The sequence below is a fragment of the Mirounga leonina genome, unplaced genomic scaffold (genome assembly GCF_011800145.1).
Source record: "Mirounga leonina isolate KUSES-001 unplaced genomic scaffold, KU_Mleo_1.0 Mir_53, whole genome shotgun sequence".
NCBI lineage: Eukaryota > Metazoa > Chordata > Mammalia > Carnivora > Phocidae > Mirounga > Mirounga leonina.
This window is the reverse complement of record NW_023270807.1, coordinates 46,716,754-46,741,048: the sequence shown is the minus strand read 5'-3', so window position 1 is coordinate 46,741,048 and position 24,295 is coordinate 46,716,754. Positions and strand designations below refer to the sequence as shown.

Genomic DNA, 24,295 nt, shown 5'->3' with positions numbered 1-24,295 from the left:
TTCATTTTCCTACACTTTTTTTTTTTTCCCCAAAGATTTTATTTATTTATTTGACAGAGAGAGACACAGTGAGAGAAGGATCACAAGCAGGGGGTAGTGGGAGAGGGAGAAGCAGGCTTCCTGCTGAGCAGGGAGCCTGATGTGGGGCTCGATCCCAGGACCCTGGGATCATGACCTGAGCCAAAGGCAGATGCTTAACGACTGAGCCACCCAGGCGCTTCTTCCTACACTTTTAAATATTTATTAGTATAAATTTAATATTTCCTCAACATTTAACTTTTTCTTTCTCTTTTGTAATCATATTTTCATAGCTTGCCATATGTATTTTTTTATTCGGCAAATGTTCTAATAGTTGAAGTAATTATTTTAACAGATATTAATACTAGTTTTTTCCTATTAATTTTTTTCATAATAATGAAAATGTTTCAGAATAATTAATATAGCATTTATATAGTTAGTTTTTTCCCCCAGCTTTATTGAGATATAATTGACGTATAACATTATGGAAGTTTAAGGTATACAACGTGTTGATTTGATACACTTACATATTGCAAGATGATTACTGTTAGCTAATACCACCGTCACTTCACATAATGACCATTTCTTTTTTGTGGTGAGAATATTTAAGATCTGTTGTCTTGGCAACTTTCAATATATGGTATGGTATTTACTATAATCACTATGATGTACATTAGATCCCTGGAACTTACTTGTTTTGTAACTGGAAGTTTGTACCCTTTGACCAATTTCTCCCCATTTCCTCTACCTTCTTAGCCCCTGGTGACCACTGTTCTAGTCTCTGTTTCTGTCAGTTTGGTTTTTTTTTTAAGATTCCATATGTAAGTGATATCATAGAGTATTTGTCTTCCTCTGACTGACTTATTTCACTTAGCATAAAGTCCTCAAGTTCCATCTGTGTTGTTGTAAATGGCAGAATTTCCTTCTTTCTCATGGTTGAGTAATATTCCATTGTATTTATATAGCACTTCTTTATTCATCTGTTGATGGTCTTTTAGGTTGTTTTCAAATCTTGGCTATTGTGAATAATGCTGCAATAAAAATTGGAATGCAGATATTTCTTTGAGAAGCTATTTTCACATTTTAGTTTTTTAAATGCTATTTTGAAGATGATATAGGTTGTACTTAATTTTTATGAGGAGGTTTTGAATGTCAAAGTGGCAATTATACCTTTTGTATTATGTTATCTTCATCAGCATTTTGCTTGTGGTGACCTTAAAAGATACATATGAAGATACGGAGTGGGGCAGATAGAACTTGATTTTAATATTAGGTGAATATAATGATACTGTTTCAATATGATATGCTTTTTAGTAATTACATTTTGTTTTTTTAATAGAGAATATATAAAAATATTTTCTTTCATTTGTCTTTGTCGGAAATCATCTTTCCTTTCAACTTAGCATTATCTAGCTTTTTTTGGGGGGGTATTTCATAGGTAACACAGGTTAATGAAACAAAGTTCAGAAAATAACATAAACGAAAAGAAGAAAATAAAATTAAAGAGTGATTTTATCACCTAGAAGTAACCATTACCATCATTGTGGTGTTGATTTTATTCTTTTGGTTATAAAGCAGTTATATTGGGGCGCCTCGGCTCCAGTATATTGGCTCAGTCAGTTGAGCATCTGACTCTTGATTTCAGCTCAGTCTTGATCTCAGGGTCATGAGTTCAAGCACTGCATTGGGCTCCACACTGAGTGTGGAACCTACTTAAAAAAAAAAGCAGTTATAGTAATCCTTTGTATAGTGAGTGCAAAGAGGTAAATAACAAGTATGTTTTATATATGTTTAATTTTTCATATTTGAATTTAAAAATGAACTAATCTAAATAATTAATATTAATACTTGATAAAATTTTAAGTAGTATAGAGACATAAAATGATAAAGTTAGGTTTGCCTTGTGTGCTTCTAGGAGTATTCATTGTACAAGGATGACTCTGTAAGGATGGATACCGTTAAGGATATAGACAGTTTGGATAATGTGTCCCTTCCATGCCCTTCTCCTTATGAATGTATATTTTTGAAGGATAAATAAAAATTAACATTGTTGCTTATTTTCAGAATGTTAAAATTATATTTAATTTTTTAGATTAGAGTAAGTTTAGAATCTATTTTATTGGTAGTAAGAATTAGCAGAAGTTAAGTTGTTGATGTGTGTGTGTGTGTATATGTGTTTGTGTATTTTTTTTTTTTTTTTAAAGTAGGCTCCATGCCCAGTGTGGAGTCCAGTGCAGGGCTTGAACTCATGACCCTGAGTTCAAGACCTGAGCTGAGATTGAGAGTCGAACACTTAACCGACTGAGTCACCCAGGCGCCTCGATATATAATAGCTGTGTAACAATGTGTTAAGGTTTATTAATAGATATTTAGTATTGTAACAGTGTTTTAGGTTTATTACCTATCTCTGAGTGGAGGAGTGAAAAAGGTGAGGAGCAAAGATACCCATCTCCAGACTTAATACTATAAATGGCCTGAGGATTTGGGAGTGAAGCATAGTTTTGATCTAATGAGTTTCGTATTCTGGATATTTTTTACTTTTCTACCTTGTGTTCTCCATGGTATCTAGGCTGTGATCATGGCAAACCTTGGGCAAAATAACAAAGTCTGTAAAATTTGTCATTTGTATTCCACCATCCTACTTTTGTTTATTTTCCCTTTGCATTTGTATACCCCTTTCCTCATTTCTTCTCAGTACTATCAGATCTCTAAATGATTAGCTACAGTAATTTGAGCTAAGATGTTTCAGTTGATAATGGAAATATCTTATTTCTCATGAAACTGTGCTCCACCAAAACAAAAGGAGAACTTTTAAGTATTTATTTGAATACCTGCTCTGTCTTAGGATACTTTATTCTGTGAGGAAAAACATTTATGTGAGATAATTTTCTGGACCAGTGCAAAATCTTTTGTAAAGTAGGATTTAAGGCCAATAGCATGTGAGAGGGACTTTCTGTGATTTATAGGGTGAAAAGAGCCTCAGGGAGCTGTAGAATGGTCTAGGAGCCCTTGGACTTAGAACAGCAGATTCAAAGCCATGAACCCTAGACTCTATTTATTTACTTATTATTTATTTGTTTTTATTTTTTGAAATTATTATTATTTTTTAAAGATTTTATTTATTCATTTGAGACACAGAGATACAGAGAGAGAGAGACCATGAGCAGGGGGAGAGACAGAGGGAGAGGGAGAAGCAGGCTCCCTGCCGAGCCAGGAGCCTGATGTGGGGCTCAATCCCAGGATCCTGGGATCATGACCTGAGCCGAAGGCAGACGCTTAACCATCTGAGCCACCCAGGCGCCCCTAAAATTATTTTTAATTAGTATATAATGTATTATTGGTTTCGAGGTACAGGTCTGTGATTCATATATATATATGTATATGAATACCCAGTGCTCATTACGTCACATGCCCTCCTTAATTAATTTATTTATTTTTAAAAGATTATATTTATTTATTAGCGTGACAGCATGAGTGGGTGGGGGGGGGTGTGGACAGAGGGAGAAGCAGATGCCCCCCTGAGCCATTAGCCTGACATGGGGCTTGATCCCAGGACCCTGGGATCATGACCTGAGTTGAAGGCAGACACTTAACTGAGCCACCCAGGCGCCCCTATTATTTTTATTTTTTTAGGTAGTCTTTACACCCAACATGGAGCTTGAACTCATGACCTTGAGATTAAGAGTCCTATGCTCAGGGCGCCTACATGGCGCAGTTGGTTAAGTGTCTGACTCTTGGTTTCTGCTGAGGTTGTGAACTCGGTGTCCTGAGATCAAGCCCCTCTCTGGCTCTGTGCTTGAGATTCTCTCTCCCTCTCCATTTACCCCTCCCACTCATGCTCTCTCTCTCTCTCAAATAAATGAATAAGTCTTAAAAAAAAAAGTCTTATGCTTACCAACTGAGCCAGCCAGGTGCCCCACTCCATTTTATTTAAAGCCATGTTGTGATAGAGTGCGGGACCTCTTTTTATTATCCGTATTCCATGGTTTATTGGCTCTTTATTTATTGTATCTAGCAACAGTATTTAGATCAAAGGATCTCTGAAATTGAGTGTAATATGAGACCTGGATAGAGTTACCAATAAAAGGTATTGCCTAGGAATTTTGATTAGCCTGGCCAAGGCCTGGGGGCAACAGTGCCAGTTTTGACAGGAATCTCTTGCAGATTCTAAAACATAGGGACTATGTTTTAGGGACTATTTACTAATTGTAAAGCCAAATTATATAGATAGAAATACAGAATTTCTTAAAAATAGAACAGTGAGAAATTTGTATTAGTTATATAGGTCAATTGATTAAACACTAACCCACTGTAGTCTCAGAAACAGGTGAAATAATTTTGTTTAATAGAATATTTAATAATTGTATGTCTTACATTTCAGTAAAACCATACTTTTAGAAATGAGTTGTCTCCGGGCGCCTGGGTGGCTCAGTTGGTTAAGCGACTGCCTTCGGCTCAGGTCATGATCCTGGAGTCCCTGGATCGAGTCCCGCATCGGGCTCCCTGCTCGGCAGGGAGTCTGCTTCTCCCTCTGACCTTCCCCCCTCTCATGTGCTCTCTCTCATTCTCTCTCTCTCAAATAAATAAATAAATAAAAATCTTAAAAAAAAAAAAAAAGAAATGAGATGTCTCCTTCTATTACAGCACACTATTTCTGTTATAGCACTTTTCATGATCAGAAGTTACTTTTTACCTTCTAATTATTTTGCTTCTGTATCTCCTACTATATTGTAAGCTTCACAATATCAGGGAACAAGTCTGTCTTTTGTACCTTTATATCAGTGGTAATCAGCAAGACCTTATACTAGTAGCTAGTGAATGATTTGAATGAGTGAATGAATAGTATTGGCAGTGTTTTATGCTCTTGAGAGATATGTAGCTTCTGTAGATTGCAGTTTTCATTTTTTATACTTTTTCTCTAAATATATTCCTGATCTTTTGGTTCACTGAATGGATTGAGAAGGGAAGAAAGTTGTATTAGAAAAACTGTACTGAGAAGTAGAAAGAGCACAGGAATAGAAGTTGGAAGACTTGGTTTTAAATCTGTCTTTATCCTTTACTGCTTGAATAAGGTGCATAGTTGATAGTAATATATGCCATCTTTTTTTTTTTAAGATTTTTTTTTTTTTATTTATTAGAGAGAGAGAGAGAATGTTCGAGCAGGGGGAGGGGCAGAGGGAGAGAGAGAATCTCAAGCACATTCCCCGCTGAGCATGGACCCTGTCATGGGGCTCAATCCCATGACCATGAGATCATGACCTGAACTGAAACCGAGTCGGATGCTTAACTGAGCCACCCAGGTGCCCCTTCGCCATCCTTTATTAAATAGCTGTATATGTTTTCTGCTTCAAAGGGTTTATTTGAAGCCTAAATGAGAAAATATGTATAGAAATGGTTTTTAAATTGTGGAATACTCTAAATGAAATGTACTGTCAGTTTTCCAATATTAAACATATTAGTGGCCCATGTAGGTAGAGGAGCAAATAAATATATGGGTTCCTCTTCTTTCTTTTTTGAAGATTTTATTTATTTATTTGTCAGAGAGAGAGAGCACAAGCAGGGGGAATGGCAGGCAGAGGGAGAAGCAGACTCCCCGCTGAGCAAGCAGCCCAATGCAGGGCTCGATCCCAGGACTCCAGGATCATGACCTGAGCTGAAGGCAGACACTTAACTGACTGAGCCACCCAGGCGTCCCGGGTTCCTCTTATTTCATGTTTACAAACAATATGTATGATAGTCTTTTCTATCATGGGGTACCTGCTTGTGTGTCTCTTTAATTTCAAAATCTACTTATAGTATATATTAGATATTTTTCCTGTTTTCACTATGTTTTGTACTGTTTATAATCCTTAAAAGACGAGCTTTAAATCTGGATTATTGGCAGTAATATTATCACATGAAATATATATGTGTGCACACAAGTTATCTACTTTCTTTCTTGTTAGGTAGTTCTGTTGATTTGTCTAGAGCAGGGGCTGGACTATCCTTATAGTCCAAATCTGGCCCATGGCTTGTTTTTGTAGGGGTCATGAGTTAAGAATGGCATTTATATATGTAACATTTTTTACTGTGATCTAATATATGTAACATAAAATTCACCTGTTTTATTTTTGTCTCCCAGTGCAAACGCCTTCGGATTTTTATTATCTATCTATTTATTTATTGGATTATAATTGATATACAGTATTATATTTCAGGTTTACAACATGGTAATTTGATATTTTAAAAATTCACCATTTTAACATCTTTAAATGTACAGTTCAGTAGCATTTAAGTATGATCACGTTGCTGTGTAAACTGTTTTTACATTTTTGAAGAATGGTTAAAAAAGAACATGTGACAGACTGTATATGTAGTTTGTAAAGCTTAAAATATTTATTATCAGGCCCTTTACTGAAGAAGTTTGCTGACTCTTGGTCTAGATCTATGCTTTTCATTACGCACATGGCTACTGAGCAGTAGAAACATGGCTGGTCCGAATTGAGATGTGCTGTGATTGTAAAATACACACCAGAATTCACACAATTCACAAATAGTAGAATATATCAGTAATTTCTAACATTGATTACATGTTGAATGTTTTGAAGTAAATAGCACATTTTTTTTTTAAAGATTTTATTTATTTATTTGACAGAAAGAGAGACACAGCGAGAGAGGGATAACAAGCAGGGGGAATGGGAGAGGGAGAAGCAGGCTTCCCGCCGAGCAGGGAGCCTGATGTGGGGCTCGATCCCAGGACCCTGGGATCATGACCTGAGCTGAAGGCAGACGCTCAACGACTGAGCCACCCAGGCGCCCCTAAATAGCACATTTTAAAAATTAATTTTACCTATTTCTTTTTTATTGTGGCTACTCAAAAATTTGAAACTACCCATAGGACTCATGTTTTAGTTCTGTTCTGCTGGTTAGTGGACTAGACAGAGAAGGACATTACTTTTTTGTCAAATTAAAATGAGATTAGACTGAGGAGGGGCAAAAGGCATGCTAGCTTGATTTGTCATGTCCTATAACTTTAATTATTAAAGAAGTGGTGATTTTACTGTTCAAATTTAGGGATTTCTTTGAGGCAGGGTGGGATCAGAAAGATCACAAAAATGTGTTCAGTATGCCCTTCCAGTTTCCTTGGTGTGAAATGTTGGACAGAATTTCTTTTCTTTTCTTTTTTTTTTTTTAAAGATTTTATTTATTTATTTAACAGAGAGATAGCGAGAGCAGGAACACAAGCAGGGGGAGTGGGAGAGGGAGAAGCAGGCTTCCTGCCGAGCAGGGAGCCCGATGCGGGACTCAATCCCAGGACCCCGGGATCATGACCTGAGCCAAAGGCAGACGCTTAACGACTGAGCCACCCAGGCGCCCTGGACAGAATTTCTTAACCTTTTTTGTCTTGTTTCCCCATCTGTACAATGAAATTAATAATAATTACCCCATAGGCTTATTTTGAGTATTAAGTGAAATAATGTATATAAAGTATCTACCATGGTGCTGGCATATAGTGTTTAATAATTGTTAATTCATTTTTATTTGACTAAATAAACCTCTAATTTCAAACCTTTGTGCATTTGCAAAGGATCCATACAGCATTAGCAAAATCACATGGCAAGTTTAACTGGCTGTAAAATTGCTGATGGTTTGTTGATGCAAGAAAGAAATTAGGGCACATGCATATGTACGTGTATGAATGATTGAGAGAGAGAGAGAAAGAGAGAAAGAGAATGTGTTAGGTTGGAATCCAGGAGTTATAATGACAATAAATAACCCTGTTCTAGAATTAAGATTTTTTTTTGTTTTGTTTTAATTACTAAGCCTCAGTCTCCTTATCTGTAACATGCGAATAATAACCTAAAATTTAGGGACCCATTTAAAAACCTATGCTTTGCCATCCTATTAGTAACTTAGGAAAAATTGAACTCTAAAAGGTAGAGTTGTTGATTGTATAAGGACACTGAATTGTTTTTTTTCAAGGTGAACATATCAGATACTCTCAACAGGATGTGGTCAAGTCTTAGTGCAGTGAAGTTTATAGTAAATAGTGAATTTCAAGGCAAAAAGAAAAAGCAATATTTCTGTTTTAATTTTTAAATTCCTTTTCTCCGTTTGTTTCTTTTTCTTGTGGTAAATATTAAAGGAAATAATTTCTTGCTATCTGGAGCATCTTGTTTGAGAAGAGTCTGTTATTTTCCCCTGAGGAGGTATGACTAAACTTCCTTCAGATTCTTGTGCTCCCTTCCTCCCTTCAGGCTCCTTTAGATACATTCTCTGTGCTTTGGGAGAACGTGGAGACCTGTGCCAGGAGCCCACTCCTGAGATACTGCCTTCCTGCTCTCCTAGCATGTTTCTCTTATTTTAATCTCAACCTTTTTATTCTAGTAGCTTTGTCAAAATTACAAATACAGTCTTTTTATTAGATATGTTAAATGCATCAAGATCTAAAGTTTATGCTACTGATACATTGTTGGATGTTTTTTTAAAGATTTTTAATTTATTTATTTGAGAGAGAGAGCGTGCATGTGCACAAGTATGGGGGAGGAACAGAGGGAGAGGGAGAAGCAAGCTCCTCGCTGAGGAGGGAGCCTGTCGTGGGGCTTGATCCCAGGACCTTGAGATCAGACCTGAGCTGAAGTCAGAAGCTTAACCAACTGAGGCACCCAGGCACCCCATGTTGTGTAAGTTTTAAGAGAAGCAGAAGTACAAAGGCAGTTGGAGGAAGGTGTCAGGCCTTCCTAAGAATCATTTTGAGAAAAATACTGAAATTTCATGTTGGGCATGTGATTAGTGGAAATAGGAACACGAGTAATTTGTGATTAATGAAAAACCATGAAATTAAAATTGATAGAATATGATATATGACTAGTAAAATATGAATGTATAAATATTTTGGAGCTATTTTAGATTTAATGATATGTGTGTTCTTATAACTGATTTTAAAAATTTATTTTTTATTTAAACTCATTAGCATATAGTGATTCATCAGTTGCACATAACACCCAGTGCTCATTACATCACATGCCCTCCTTAATGCCCATCCAAGTTACCCATCTCCCCTCCAACAACCATCAGTTTGTTTCCTATAGTTGAAGCTTTTATGGTTTGTCTCCCTCTCTGATTTTGTCTTATTTTCTCTTTCCCTCCCTTCCCCTATGATCTTCTGTTTTGTTTCTTAAATTCCACATATGAGTGAAATCATATGATAATTATTTTCTCTGGTGACTTATTTCACTTAGTATAATACCCTCTAGTTCCATCCACGTTGTTGTAAATGGTAAAATTTCATCTTTTTGATGGCTGAGTAATATTCCATTGTGTGTGTGCGTGTGTGTGTATACACACACACATACTACATCTTCTTTATCCATTCATCTGTTGATGGATAACTGATTTTTTTAATGAATGTATTCTATAAACTTAAATAATAATACAGAATAACAGGTCTGAGTCTTCCATATCTAAAAAGTAATATTTAAGTCTTAGAGGTTCAGTGACATATTTGGAAATTAGAACCAACATTAACACTTAAAGTTAGGTGAAAAATCAGGCAAAATGAGTTTTGGAAGTTATTGTGAAACTGAGCTTAGCAGCTCTAAATAAACTAAAAAGAGAGGCAGCATCATGTGTTTAAGAGTATATTGCTTTTGAGGAAGATAGGTGGTATTTAGTTTGGTGTTTGAACTTTGTAACTCCATACCTTGCATAAAGTAAGCAAATTTTGAGCCTTAGTTTTCTCATATGTTAAATAAAAATAATAGTCTTGGGGTTGTAAGTATGTAGTGAAATGTTGATATGAAGTGCCTTCTACAATAACCCTGATGTACAGTAGATGCTAATATATATATATATATTTTATGAAATACTTTTTGTTTTATTTTTATTTTTTAAATTTTATTATGTTATGTAAGTCACCATACAATACATCATTAGTTTTTGATGTGGTGATACACGATCCATTATTTTCGTATAACACCCAGTGCTCCATGCAGTACGTACCCTCCTTAATACCCATCACCGGGCTAACCAATCCCCCCTCCCCCCTCCCCTCTAAAATCCTGTTTGTCTCTCAGAGTCCATAGTCTTTCATGGTTCATCTCTCCCTCCAGTTCCCACACCCCCATTTTTCCCTTCCTTCTCCTAATGTCCTCCATGCTATTCCTTATGTTCCACAAATAAGTGAAACCATATGATAATTGACTTTCTCTGCTTGACTTATTTCACTTAGCATAATCTCCTCCAGTCCCATCCATGTTGATGTAAAAGTTGGGTATTCATCCTTTCTGATGGCTGAGTAATATTCCACTGTATATATGGACCACATCTTCTTTATCCATTCATCTGTTGAAGGGCATCTCGGCTCTTTCCACAGTTTGGCTATTGAGGACATTGCTGCTATGAACATTGGTGTGCATATGGCCCTTCTTTTCACTACATCTGTGTCTTTGGGGTAAATACCCAGGAGTGCAATTGCTGGGTCATAGGGTAGCTCTATTTTTAAATTTTTGAGGAATCTCCACACTGTTTTCCAAAGTGGCTGTACCAACTTGCATTCCCACCAACAGTGTAAGAGGGTTCCCCTTTCTCCACAACCTCTCCAACATTTGTTGTTTCTTTCCCTGTCCATTTTTGCCATTCTAACTGGTGTAAGGTGGTATCTCAATGTGGTTTTGATTTGGATTTCCCTGATGGCTAATGATGATGAACATTTTTTCATATGTCTGTTAGCCATTTGTATGTCTTCTTCAGAGAAGTGTCTGTTCATCTCTTCTGCCCACTTTTTGACTTGATTATTTGTTTTTTGGGTGTTGAGTTTGAGAAGTTCTTTATAGGTCTTGGATACCAGCCCTTTATCTGTAGTGTCATTTGCAAATATCTTCTCCCATTCTGTGGGTTGCCTCTTTGTTTTGTTGACTGTTTCCTTTGCTGTGCAGAAGTTTTTATCTTGATGAAGTCCCAAAAGTTCATTTTTGCTTTTGTTTCACTAGCTTTTGGAGATGTATCTTGAAAGAAGTTGCTGTGGCCGATGTCAAAGAGGTTACTGCTTATGTTCTCCTCTAGGATTTGGATGGATTCCTGTCTCACATTGAGGTCTTTTATCCACTTTGAGTTTATCTTTGTGTATGGTGTTAGAGAATGGTTGAGTTTCATTCTTCCTCATGTGGCTGTCCAATTTTCCCAGCACCATTTATTGAAGAGACTGTCTTTTTTCCATTGCATGTTTTTTCCTGCTTTGTCAAAGATTATTTGACCATAGAGTTGAGGGTCCATATCTGGGTTCTCTATTCTGTTCCATTGGTCTATATGTCTGTTTTTGTGCCAGTACCATGCTGTCTTGGTGATCACAGCTTTGTAATAGAGGTTGAAATCGGGCAACGTGATGCCCCCAGCTTTTTTTTCTTTTTCAACATTTCCTTGGTGATTTGGGGTCTTTTCTGATTCCATACAAATTTTAGGATTGTTTGTTCCAGCACTTTGAAAAATGTCATTGGAATTTTGATCGGGATGGCATTGAAGGTATAGATTGCTCTGGGTAGCATAGACATTTTAACAATGTTTATTCCGATCCATAAGCATGGAATATTTTTCCATCTTCTTGTGTCTTCTTCAATTTCTTTCATGAGTGTTCTGTAGTTCCTAGAGTATAGATCCTTTACCTCTTTGGTTAGGTTTATTCCGAGGTATCTTATGGTTTTTGGTGCTATTGTAAATGGAATCGTTTCTCTAATTTCTCTTTCTACAGTTGTGTTGTTAGTGTATAAGAAAGCAACTGATTTCTGTGCATTGATTTTGTATCCTGCCACATTACTGAATTGCTGTATGAGTTCTAGTAATTTGGGGGTGGAGTCTTTTGGGTTTTCCACGTAAAGTATCATGTCATCTGCGAAAAGAGAGAGTTTGACTTCTTTGCCAATGTGAATACCTTTTATTTCTTTTTGTTGTCTGATTGCTGTTGCTAGGACTTCTAGTACTATGTTGAACAATAGTGGTGAGAGTGGGCATCCTTGATGTGTTCCTCATCTTAAGGGAAAGGCTCTCAGCTTTTCCACATTGAGGATGATACTCACTGTGGGTTTTTCATAGATGGATTTATGAACTTGAGGAATGTTCCCTCCATCCCTATACTCTGAAGAGTTTTAATCAGGAAAGGATGTTGTATTTTGTCAAATGCTTTTTCTGCATCTATTGAGAGGACCATATGGTTCTTCTCCCTCCTCTTATTAATGTGTTCTATCACATTGATTGATTTGCAAATGTTGAACCACCCTTGCATCCCGGGGATAAATCCCACCTGACCGTGGTGGATGATCCTTTTAATGTATTGTTGGATCCTATTAGCTAGGATTTTGTTGAGGATTTTGGAATCCATATTCATCAGGGATATCGGTCTGAAATTCTCCTTTTTGATGGCGTCTTTGCCTGGTTTGGGGATTAAGGTAATGCTGGCCTCATAGAATGAGTTTGGAAGTTTTCCTTCTGTTTCTATTTTTTGAAACAGCTTCAGTAGAATAGGTAGTATTTCTTCTTTGAATGTTTGGTAGAATTCCCCAGGGAATCCATCAGGCCCTGGACTCTTGTTTTTTGGGAGGTTTTTGATCACTGCTTCAATCTCGTTATTGGTTATTGGCCTATTCAGGTTGTCAGTTTCTTCCTGTTTCAGTCTTGGCAGCTGATAGGTTTCCAGGAACGCCTCCATTTCATCCAGATTGCTCAGTTTATTGGCATATAGTTGTTGATAATAATTTCTAATAATTGTTTCTATTTCCTTGGTGTTCGTCGTGATCTCTCCCTTTTCATAATTTTATTAATTTGGGTCCTTTCTCTTTTCTTTTGGATAAGTCTGGCCAGTGGTTTATCGATCTTATTAATTCTTTCAAGGAACCAACTTCTAGTTTCATTGATCTGATCTATTGTGTTTCTGGCTTCTAATTCATTGATGTCTGCTCTAATTTTATTTATTTATTTTTTCAAACATTTTTTTTATTCTTATGTTAATCCCCATACATTACATCATTAGTTTTAGATGAAGTGTTCCATGATTCATTGTTTGTGCATAACACCTAGTGCTCCATGCAGAATGTGCCCTCCTCAATACCCACCACCAGGCTAACCCATCCTCCCACCCCCCTCCCCTCTAGAACCCTCAGTTTGTTTTTCAGAGTTCATCGTCTCTCATGGTTCGTCTACCCCTCCGATTTCCCCCGCTTCAATCTTCCCCTCCCGCTACCTTCATCTTCTTTTTTTTTCTTAACATATATTGCATTATTTGTTTCAGAGGTACAGATCTGAGATTCAACAGTCTTGCACAATTCACAGCGCTTACCAGAGCACATACCCTCCCCAGTGTCTATCACCCAGTCACCCCATCCCTCCCACCCCACTCCCCACTCCAGCAACCCTCAGTTTGTTTCCTGCAATTAAGAATTCCTCATATCAGTGAGATCATATGATACATGTCTTTCTCTGTTTGACTTATTTCGCTCAACATAATACCCTCCAGTTCCAACCACGTCGTTGCAAATGGCAAGATCTCATTCCTTTTGATGGCTGCATAATATTCCATTGTATATATATACCACATCTTCTTTATCCATTCATCTGTCGATGGACATCTTGGCTCTTTCCACAGTTTGGCTGTTGTGGACATTGCTGCTATAAACATCGGGGTGCACGTACCCCTTCGGATCCCTACTTTTGTATCTTTGGGGTAAATACCCAGTAGTGCAATTGCTGGATCATATGGTAGCTCTATTTTCAACTTTTTGAGGAACCTCCATACAGTTTTCCAGAGTGGCTGCACCAGCTTGCATTCCCACCAACAGTGTAGGAGGGTTCCCCTTTCTCCGCATCCCCGCCAACATCTGTCGTTTCCTGACTTGTTAATTTTAGCCATTCTGACTGGTGTGAGGTGGTATCTCATTGAGGTTTTGATTTGGATTTCCCTGATCCCGAGCGATATTGAGCACTTTTTCACGTGTCTGTTGGCCATTTGGATGTCTTCTTTGGAAAAATGTCTGTTCATGTCTTCTGCCCATTTCTTGATTGGATTCTTTGTTCTTTGGGTGTTGAGTTTGATGAGGTCTTTATAGATTTTGGATACTAGCCCTTTATCTGATATGTCATTTGCAAATATCTTCTCCCATTCTGTCAGTTGTCTTTTGGTTTTGTTGACTGTTTCCTTTGCTGTGCAAAAGCTTTTTATCTTGATGAAGTCCCAATAGTTCATTTTTGCCCTTGCTTCCCTTGCCTTTGGTGATGTTTCTAGGAAGAAGTTGCTTCAGCTGAGGTCAAAGAGGTTGCTGCCTGTGTTCTCCTTTAGGATTTTGATGGACTCCTGTCTCACATTGCGGTCTTTCAACCATTTGGAGTCTATTTTTGTGTGTGGTGTAAGGAAATGGTCCAGTTTCATTCTTCTGCATGTGGCTATCCAATTTTCCCAACACCATTTGTTGAAGAGACTGTCTTTGTTCCATTGGACATTCTTTCCTGCTTTGTCAAAGGTGAGTTGACCATAGAGTTGAGGGTCCATTTCTGGGCTCTCTATTCTGTTCCATTGATCTATGTGTCTGTTTTTGTGCCAGTACCATGCTGTCTTGATGATGACAGCTTTGTAATAGAGCTGGAAGTCCGGAATTGTGATGCCGCCGGCTTTGCTTTTCCTTTTCAACATTCCTCTGGATATGTGGGGTCTTTTCTGGTTCCATACAAATTTTAGGATTATTTGTTCCATTTCTTTGAAAAAAGTGGATGGTATTTTGATGGGGATTGCATTGAATATGTAGATTGCTCTAGGTAGCATTGACATCTTCACAATATTTGTTCTTCCAATCCATGAGCATGAAACGTTTTTCTATTTCTTTGTGTCTTCCTCAGTTTCTTTCATGAGTATTTTATAGTTTTCTGAGTACAGATTTTTTGCCTCTTTGGTTAGATTTATTCCTAGGTATCTTATGGTTTTGGGTGCCATTGTAAATGGGATCGACTCCTTAATTTCTCTTTCTTCTGTCTTGTTGTTGGTGTATAGGAATGCCACTGACTTCTGTGCATTGATTTTATATCCTGCCACTTTACTGAATTCCTGTATGAGTTCTAGCAGTTTTGGGGTGGAGTCTTTGGGGTTTTCCACATAAAGTATCATATCATCTGCAAAGAGTGAGAGTTTGACTTCTTCTTTGCCGATTTGGATGCCTTTTATTTCTTTTTGTTGTCTGATTGCTGTGGCTAGGACTTCCAATACTATGTTGAATAGCAGTGGTGATAGTGGACATCCCTGCCGCGTTCCTGACCTTAGGGGGAAAGCTCTCAGTTTTTCCCCATTGAGAATGATATTCGCTGTAGGTTTTTCATAGATGGCTTTTATGATATTGAGGTATGTACCTTCTATCCCTATACTCTGAAGAGTTTTTTTTTTTTAATTTTTTTTATTTTTTAAAAGATTATTTATTTATTTATTAGAGAGTGAGCAGGAGAGAAACAGCATGAGAGGGGAGAGGGTCAGAGGGAGAAGCAGGCTCCCCGCTGAGCTGGGAGGCCGATGTGGGACTCGATCCCAGGACCCTGGGATCATGACCTGAGCCGAAGGCAGTCGCTTAACCGACTGAGCTACCCAGGCGCCCCAGAATATTCTGTATCTTGACTACAGCAGTGCTTTCGTGGAGGCCTCTGTCTGTCAAAACTCCATGAACTATGTGCTATACATAAATTAAGTTGACAAAAAGTACAATAATGTTGTAAGCCATATGGGGAAAGTACATGTCTCCTTTTGGCACAGTGACTTGGTTTAGTTTCTCTAATAATGAAGCAATGAATAACAAAAGCCCTATTCTTTGAAGCAGTAATTTCCCTTGGAGGGAACTCATAGGAGTTTTTACCTTTAATCTGTTAATTTACTTGGTTAGTGAATTACACTGATAGATTTTCTGAAGTTGGGCTACTGCTTTTCCAATATGATGTTGGATTCAAATTTGATGGTTTTTGCATATATGTTTGTAGGTGAGATTGGTCTGTATTTTTTTGTACTCTCTTTATGTGGTTTTGATATGAAGATCGTACTAGTCTTTTAAAATGAATTGGAGATCTTTTCTTTTTATATATCTAGAACATTTATGTAAATCAGGGAAAATGTGTTCCTCTTATAAAGTTGTAAAAAGATTAAATGAGGTAATTAATTTAAAGCAATTAGTATACCGTTTAAGCATGCGATTAGATGAAAGAATACACTATTTAATGAGATAGCATAAACAAAGTATAATATATCCAGGGAATTTAGAACTTGACCCATGGGAGAATTCCAGTGGTAGAATCTAGAAAAATAATCTGTATTGGTCATAGTAGAGTTGCAGAGGAGGGGAAAGTCTATTATAGTTGTGTGTAAATTCATTATAAGCAGAAGTGATATCAGGGTGTTGCAGATGGAGTTGGAATTGAACTGTTGTGAAATTGTGAAATATTGCCTTTTCACAGATTCTGAAGAATATTCTGGGAAAAGATAATTAGAACTTTTATAATAGAATTTCTCTATGTAGTTAATTAGCAGAATTTGTAATGCAGTAAAAAGAAATGATCTGTCTTCAAAATTCATTCATTCAAAATTAATTCCAACATCCATTTGAAAATGAAGATTTAGAACTATGTAAACATTTTAGAATTAATCTCAAATTTTATTTCCCCCCTCAAATTTTACTTTAATTCCTTCTTTTTAATCTGGAGATTAAATAATATAAATTTAGTTTCAGCTGTTTCTGAATTATTATCAAGGTAAAAGCCAAATTATTATTTTTTATAACTATTATTGTCATGAAGGTAGCAAAGTAAAAGATAATAGCTTAGGCTATGTTGACAATAGGAAAAGTGTAAGATTATGGGAATAATTTGTAATAGAAAAGCAAAAGCCTTTATTATTCTTTTTTCATTTTTTTAAAGATTTTATTTATTTATTTAAAGATTTTATTTATTTATTTGACAGCGAGAGATGCAGCAAGAGAGGGAACACAAGCAGGGGGAGTGGGAGAGGGAGAAGCAGGCCTCCCACGGAGCAGGGAGCCCCGATGTGGGGCTCGATCCCAGTACCCTAGGATCATGACCTGAGCTGAAGGCAGCCGCTTAACGACTGAGCCACCCAGGCGCCCCTATTTTTTCTTTATTTTTCATATTTTTTACAAACCCTTTTGTCGAGGGCTGACTTTCAATAGATCGCAGCAAGGGAGCTGTTCTGCTACCTACGAAACCCCTGACCCAGAAGCAGGTCGTCTACAAATGGTTTAGCACCAGATTGCCCAGGAAGGTGCTTTGTGTGACTGGTGAGGGGGCCGCTCCCTTTCAGGCCTCGCTGGGTTTCCTGGGAGGATGGGCTCTCCGCACCCAACCCAAGGGATGCACAGTGGGGCATGCCACGCCATGCGGGACACTGGGGGCCTGCCGGTGGGGATGGTGGGGACTGGCTATCCAACACCAACCGAGGCTCCAAGGTGGTGCCGTATAGTTATGCCCGGGTGGGATACTGACTGAGAGTTGTTCAGTCATAATCCCACAGATGGTAGCTTTGCCCCGTAAAAGCAAAAGCCTTATTCTGAATTGATAATCATGATGAAGGCAAGCTCCATGAGGGTTGAGGTTTTTGTCTTTTTTAAAAAAAAATATGAATGACTTATTTTTCTGCCTTTTAAAGAGATTCCTCCCTCAGACCCCCCCCCCCCCCCCCCCCCCCCCCCCCCCCCCCCCCCCCCCCCTCCCGCCCCCCCTCCCTTCCCCCTCCTGTCCCCCTCCCTTCCCCCTCCCGTCCCCCTCCCTCTCTCCCTCCCTCCCTCCACCCAGTGTGGAGCTTGAACTCATGACCCTGAGATCAAGGGTCACATGCTCTACTGACTGAGCCAACTAGGCACCCCAGGATTTTTGTCTTTTTAACCATTGTTTCCCCAGTGCCTAGAATAGTGCCTAGCACATGATAGGCACTCAGTAAATATTTATTGAATGAAGTGGTCAGTGAAAAGCTGCTAATGTCTTTACATGAAAGATATGGGGACACAGTGGTTGTGAAATTTTTAACATTTAAAAAATTACAACTCCATGTCACATTCAATTTCCAAACAAAAATGTAAACCATTTAGCAAAAGAAAAAAGTATATTTCAAGGAAAATGATACACTAGGACAGAATTTAAAGCTAGATTTAAGAAACAACTACTTTTTGGATTTATGTAATAAAGGGATGATCTGTTGTTGTAAAAGGATTAAATGAAGTAATTAAAGCACTTTGCATTCAGTAGATAGTTGGTAGAGAAAAGATAGCAATATTTGCGTATACTTACCTTCTGGCTTAACATCTAATACACACACACACATATACAAGCATACCCGGCTTTAAGAAAAATTGAATGTATAAGGTAAATATGGGACTTGGATTACAAGGGGAATTATTGCAGGAATTAAAAAAAAACCACTTAGGCATTTATGGAAATGTAATTTATAGTCAGCTTTTTATAACACATCTATTTAAGTAAGCGAGATACATTTACATAATGCTTCTTGGAGGAAATTGTAGACAGATTCATTGTTTTTGAACCCTGGTCTGGGAATCCCCTTTTTTCATCCATTCAGAAATTACACTGAAAGCTCATACCTCAAGGGTCTGTCAAGTGTCAAATGGATCAGGAGTGCTTAAGACAGAATCCCCAGCTTTAAGTTTTCATCTAATCCAAGGTTTAGCAAATGTTTTTTGTAAGGGCCAGATAGTAAATATTTTTAGTTTTATGGACCATGTTGTCTGTCTCAACTATTTGTACTCTGCCATTATAGCACAGAGGCAGCTATATTCTGGTATTCTTACATAAACAAATGACTGTAAGTGTGTTCCAATAAAACATTATTTACAAAAGCAGGTAGCAGGCCACATTGGGCCTTTGGTTCAAAGTTTGACAATCCATGATCGGATATATTCTCCTTAAAAGACTTACATCTTAAATGTGCTTTCCTTTTTTTATGGGAAAGTGTAGAAGTGAGGCAAACATAAGTTTAATGTAAAATATTTTTGTTTTAAAATTTGCTTCGGTAAATTATAAGAGTTGAAATAAGTTTTTCTTCCTGTTAATCGTAAGTCATTGGTAAGCTCCTGGTATTTGGCAAGATGTTTTATGTAAGTAACTCATGAAATGTATGAATTTGAAAGGAAAATTAAGCCTTTTTTTCCCCATAAAAATCATGTCCCATGCCTTTGTTATAATAGAGTCTTCCATGTGTGGTCATGGTATATATGTCCTGATAATGTACTTAGTGACTTATAGAAATAGCTTTTGTATGGATAATAAACTAATTATAGTATGTTCAGGTAGCTTTTATATTTGCTGCTATGACGATTTTTATACAGAACAGTGTAATTAAGGTAGTTGGTAGCTTGCTTGGGTCCCTTGGTATGTATCTCATTAATGATGTTTGTAGCAGATGTTTATTCTAATGACTGGAGCTGAATGTTCAGACAGGAACAGTGAGGATAAGGTAATGAGATGCTAGACCAAAAAAGTCTCACATACTGAGAAGAATATTAAAGAGGTTTCAGATGTCTCTGGAATAATTTTCAGTGAACTACAAACAAAACCAAAATATGTTTTAAACTGTTTAGGAACAGAATGAGTAAATCAAATTATGATCAATTAAGTTATGTGTATACTACTTTAATTTAGATTTGTTCACTTAGCTGTTTTTCAGTTCTACTTGAGGGAAGAGGTTAGAGCAAATATAAATTTCTCTTTAGTTCTGTTTTTCTCTTGACTGCCAAGCAAATTGTTCATTATAATATGTAACATAAGAACTTTGAATATTGGTATTAATAAGAATTATATCTTATTTACTAAGAAGTATTAATTATAGCCATAAAATTTTTGAACTGTTTTAGGAAAACTTAGAGTTTTGTGGAAGTGTCTAAGGGGCCAGAATCCAGAAAATAAGGTATTTGCTTCAGTCGTACAAGTAGATAGTGGCAAAATCAGCCATACAACTCTGGTCTTCTGTTCTATAGCTTTTTTCTTTATTGGTCTGTATTCTAGTATTTGGGCTTTTAAAATTTGGTTTATCATAGCTTTTTCTTATTATACAGATGACTAATCTTGGGGCTTACTAAATGTTTAGCATCATACTTCTGGTGATAAGCAGAAACCCTCAGAATGTAGAACAGATTACCTCACTTATAGACTCCAGCCCTGTTTTTTACAGTAGTTTCATTGGAACCTACTGGGAGGGAGCCAGGCCAGTTTTCTTGCAACTGGGAGGGATACAATAATGCTATGACTCCTGTGTTTCTCTTTGATCGTGGAGAAGGGAGACTTAACAAAGCGTGATTAGAGGTCAGTCAGAAACACTGTTTAATGATCTGAAGCTATAGTTTATATCTGGTGGTAAATTGGTTAAAAAAGAAAGTGGCAGAACTCATTTTACTCCTTTAAGCCCAACTCTTACTTGGAGCCCCACTATATAAAATAAGTCAAAGTGGTACCACTTCTGTTGTTGCACATTTCCAGAGAGCATGTGGAGTTGCACATGGTGGTCTCTAATGTCATGATGGGACTTCTTAGGCCAACAAACACCACTAGGTGTGTGGGTCACATTACCATCATGATTATATTACCATATAGGATACTTTTATTAAAAAAATTTCGGAGATCCAAATTCATTAGGCCTTGCCTGGTTTGGAGAATATGCTTTGAGAAGCACCCTAGTTGCTTCTGATTTCTAGCCAGGTTTGGGAGCTACTGATCTTAGCACCTTGTGGAATACAGTGTAAAAATTAGTGATCTGAATCAGAGTAATGTTTAGCCAGCCATTGAGTTGAGGATATGGCTGAGAATTTGATCATTAATTGATTAAAGATCATGCATATAAAATGTTTAGTACAATGTTCAGTAGATGTTAGTTATTGTTGTCATAGCTAAAGACTCCTTGGAAAACTATTTTTACATGGGAACCAACATTTCGTTTCCTAGAGTCTACTCACAATTCTTTTAGGGTGTGGTGTAGTTACTGTACAAGAAGAAAACTAGGTATTGGTCAAAAAAAGTCTAATATCTTAAAACCCAACTTTTAAAATAGATACCAGCTGGTCACATCCTTAGGATTTACTAATGGATAAAAAGATCCTTTAAATATTAGCTTCTTTGGTTAAATGCTAAATATGATAGTTATTCCTAATTAATAGAGATATTGTGTCTGAAGTGGTACTTAAAAATAAAAATCAAGTGAATTCAATACCTGTTACCAAATCTAGCTGAGAACTCTTATAGCTAAACAGATACAGGTAAAACCTAAGTTGCGAACATAGGTGCAGCCCCAAGGTAGAATTTGCAGTTGCCCATATTCCAGGGGTAGCAAACATCTGGAACTTTGAAATATTAAAGAAAAAAAATCCTTTTTTTGGTTAATATTTCTAAATATATATTTTATTTTATTTTATTATTTTTTTAAGATTTTATTTATTTATTTGACACAGACACAGCGAGAGAGGAATACAAGCAGGGGGAATGGGAGAGGGAGAAGCAGGCTTCCTGCTTCAGGCTTCCTGGTCAATAGATATTTATTGAACATTTGCTATATGCCAAAATTAGAACTAAACTGTATGATTATTTTTATATAGTTTTTTTATCTTAACATGAGCATTTTCCATTTTTAAAGTATACTTTTAAAAATATTGCTTAATTGCTGTCAAGGTAAAATTATTTGCTTCCTATTGAGGCATTTAGACCGTTTTGTTTTTTTGTTAGAAATAACTGTAGGGCGCCTGGGTGGCTCAGATGGTTAAGCGTCTGCCTTCGGCTCAGGTCATGATCCCAGGGTCCTGGGATCGAGTCCCACATGGGGCTCCCTGCTCTGCAGGGAGCCTGCTTCTCCCTCTGCCTCTCTCTCTCTGTCTCTCATGAATAAATAAATAAAATCTTAAAAAAAAAAAAAAAAAAGAAATAACTGTAATGATCTCCTTATACCCATCTTTGTGTAGGCTATGATAAATATAGTACTTCAATACTTAAAGTACTTAGGTACTTAGATAAAGAGTATAGAAACTTCAGAAGTTGATATACTTTGCTAAAGGCTGTGTGGTACACCCCAAATGCCATTGCCTAAAAGAGCCCATTTCACTGCATCTTCAGCAGTTTTGGGTAGTTTCGTAAATAATGATGTAGCCAAGTTGATAATGAAAAATAAAATTTTGTTATTGCTTTAATTAGTGTTTTTTTAAAAAGTTAGTGTGGTTGCTGGAATTTATTATGTATTTTGGCTATAGTAACATTTTTTTAGCAATAATTTTTTTTAACAGTTAACACTTGTTGAGTTCTTATGTATACTAGACATTGTTCTGAGTACTTTACACAGAGTATCTATCTCATTTAATGCACACACTCTATGACGTGTAGATACTGTTACTATCCTGGTTTTATGAATTAGGAAAATGAGGCACATAAAGGTAAGTAAGTATTCCAAATCTATATTATTATTTAAGTAACAGGACTGGGATTTGGTGGTCAGGCTGCAGAGCCTAGGATCCTTACCACTATACTGTATTATAAACATATTTCTTTTTTTCTATATTGCCAGATGATGTATTCATTATTCTTTTTTCAATATCTCTTTGGTTATTTTTACTGTTTTATTCTTATAGGTGCATTTTTGTCTTAGTTCATACTTATTCTAATATTGTCTGCCTTATAAAACATTATATCGGGAGATTAAAAGTTCTTGTGAGAACTTTTATCCCACTCCTTGGGATAATCAGTGTTAAGAGTTGGATGTTTGGTTCCTGTAGACATTAGATACATTCATCTACTTGTCTGCTACCTTCTTCTCTCACTGCCTGATCCTCCATAAATGGGATATGATAGTACTGTTCTATTGTAAGTAACCTATAGAAAAACTTTATCAATTTTCCTCATACTGTTTTGTGATGGTAATTGGAATAGCATTGCAACTTTCACTTAATGGGAAAATCAATATGTTTGCATAAATAATATTTTTTTGCTTTACTAGGTAACTATTAAGTGAGTATAGGCCTTATAAGGTGTCAGAGACAATACAATACACTGTAGGAAAACAAAATAGAATTCCTCCCTGAAGAAGCTTTAAGATACAAGAATTGTCGTAAAACTGAATAGTACAAGACAGAATAAATAAGAGAGATACCAAAGCGCTACTAAGGAGCATTACTTGATATTCCATATGAAATATGAGTGCTCATTGTGGTTTTAGGAGTGTAATATTGGATGTCCTAGATGGTTTTGAAATTTTGATAGTGGAATAAATAAGAGATACAAACACATTTGTTATTTAGTATTGAAGAATGTTACTGACCAGACTGAAGAACATTTGCCCCCTATCCCTATTGTAGCTCTGGAGCTGTCTGTTAGAGGAGATGTTAAATGGATTTCATACTTATTTTTTCACAATTCCATCATATTTTCAGGACTGGTTATTTGCTCAAGTGCTGTAGTCTGTTATGTGTGATTATAGAAATGTCAACTACTAGTTTGGGTATAAAAGGGAAAAAAAATCTGTTCCTCTTTGTGAATCAGTGAAAAATTGTTGAAAGAATTATAATTGATTTTTAAAGAATGCACATTATATACAAATGAAAATTGGAAGTAATCAGCCATGTCAGGAACAAATGCAAAATGAAACAAACCTTTGGAATATTTCTTTTGATCTTTTCTTTTTATGAAGACTGATTGCTTTATAAAAATCAAAATGATTTTCACATCTCTGTGTCCTTTTGATATATGGTGTTGCCCAAACCATTGTAAGTGGCTTTTAAATTTTATTCCAGATCAAGGCAAATCTGAGCAGGGGATGTGGCATTACTCTCTGATGGAGGACCACTTAAAAGGATACAGTATTTTACATATTTAGTTTTTGTGGCTATGAAGTTCTAAGAAGCATAAGCTGTTACGTTCATGATAACTAGTGCAAATGAATATATCATTTGATTTTATGCTTTGAAGTCTGGTAAAGATACTCTATATTCTCATTATGAATAGAGCTACTTAATCTAAAAGTAACTAATTAAAATAACTGAGAGGCTTCTTACCTATAGAACTGGTAGATTCATGAAATTTGTTTACAAGGATTGGAACTAATTACCTGATTTGTGCAATGAATAATTTTTCAGTATTCCATTATACTGAAAGCTTTTCAAATCCTCTTAATTAGGTCAAAATCAATGAATATGTCTGTACCTTACTAAACCTTTTCCATTATTAGTAGTTGTGACTTTTTCTGATTTGGACTTGATATTTCAGTAAAAATGTCTCTTTTTGTCTTGTGATT

General features: G+C 36.6%; 1 protein-coding gene across 1 annotated transcript in view; it reads left to right on the top strand.

Moving 5' to 3' along the window:
- RNGTT (RNA guanylyltransferase and 5'-phosphatase) overlaps positions 1–24,295 on the top strand; it is a 319,549-nt gene that overhangs the window by 38,178 nt on the left and 257,076 nt on the right. The window lies entirely within an intron of this gene.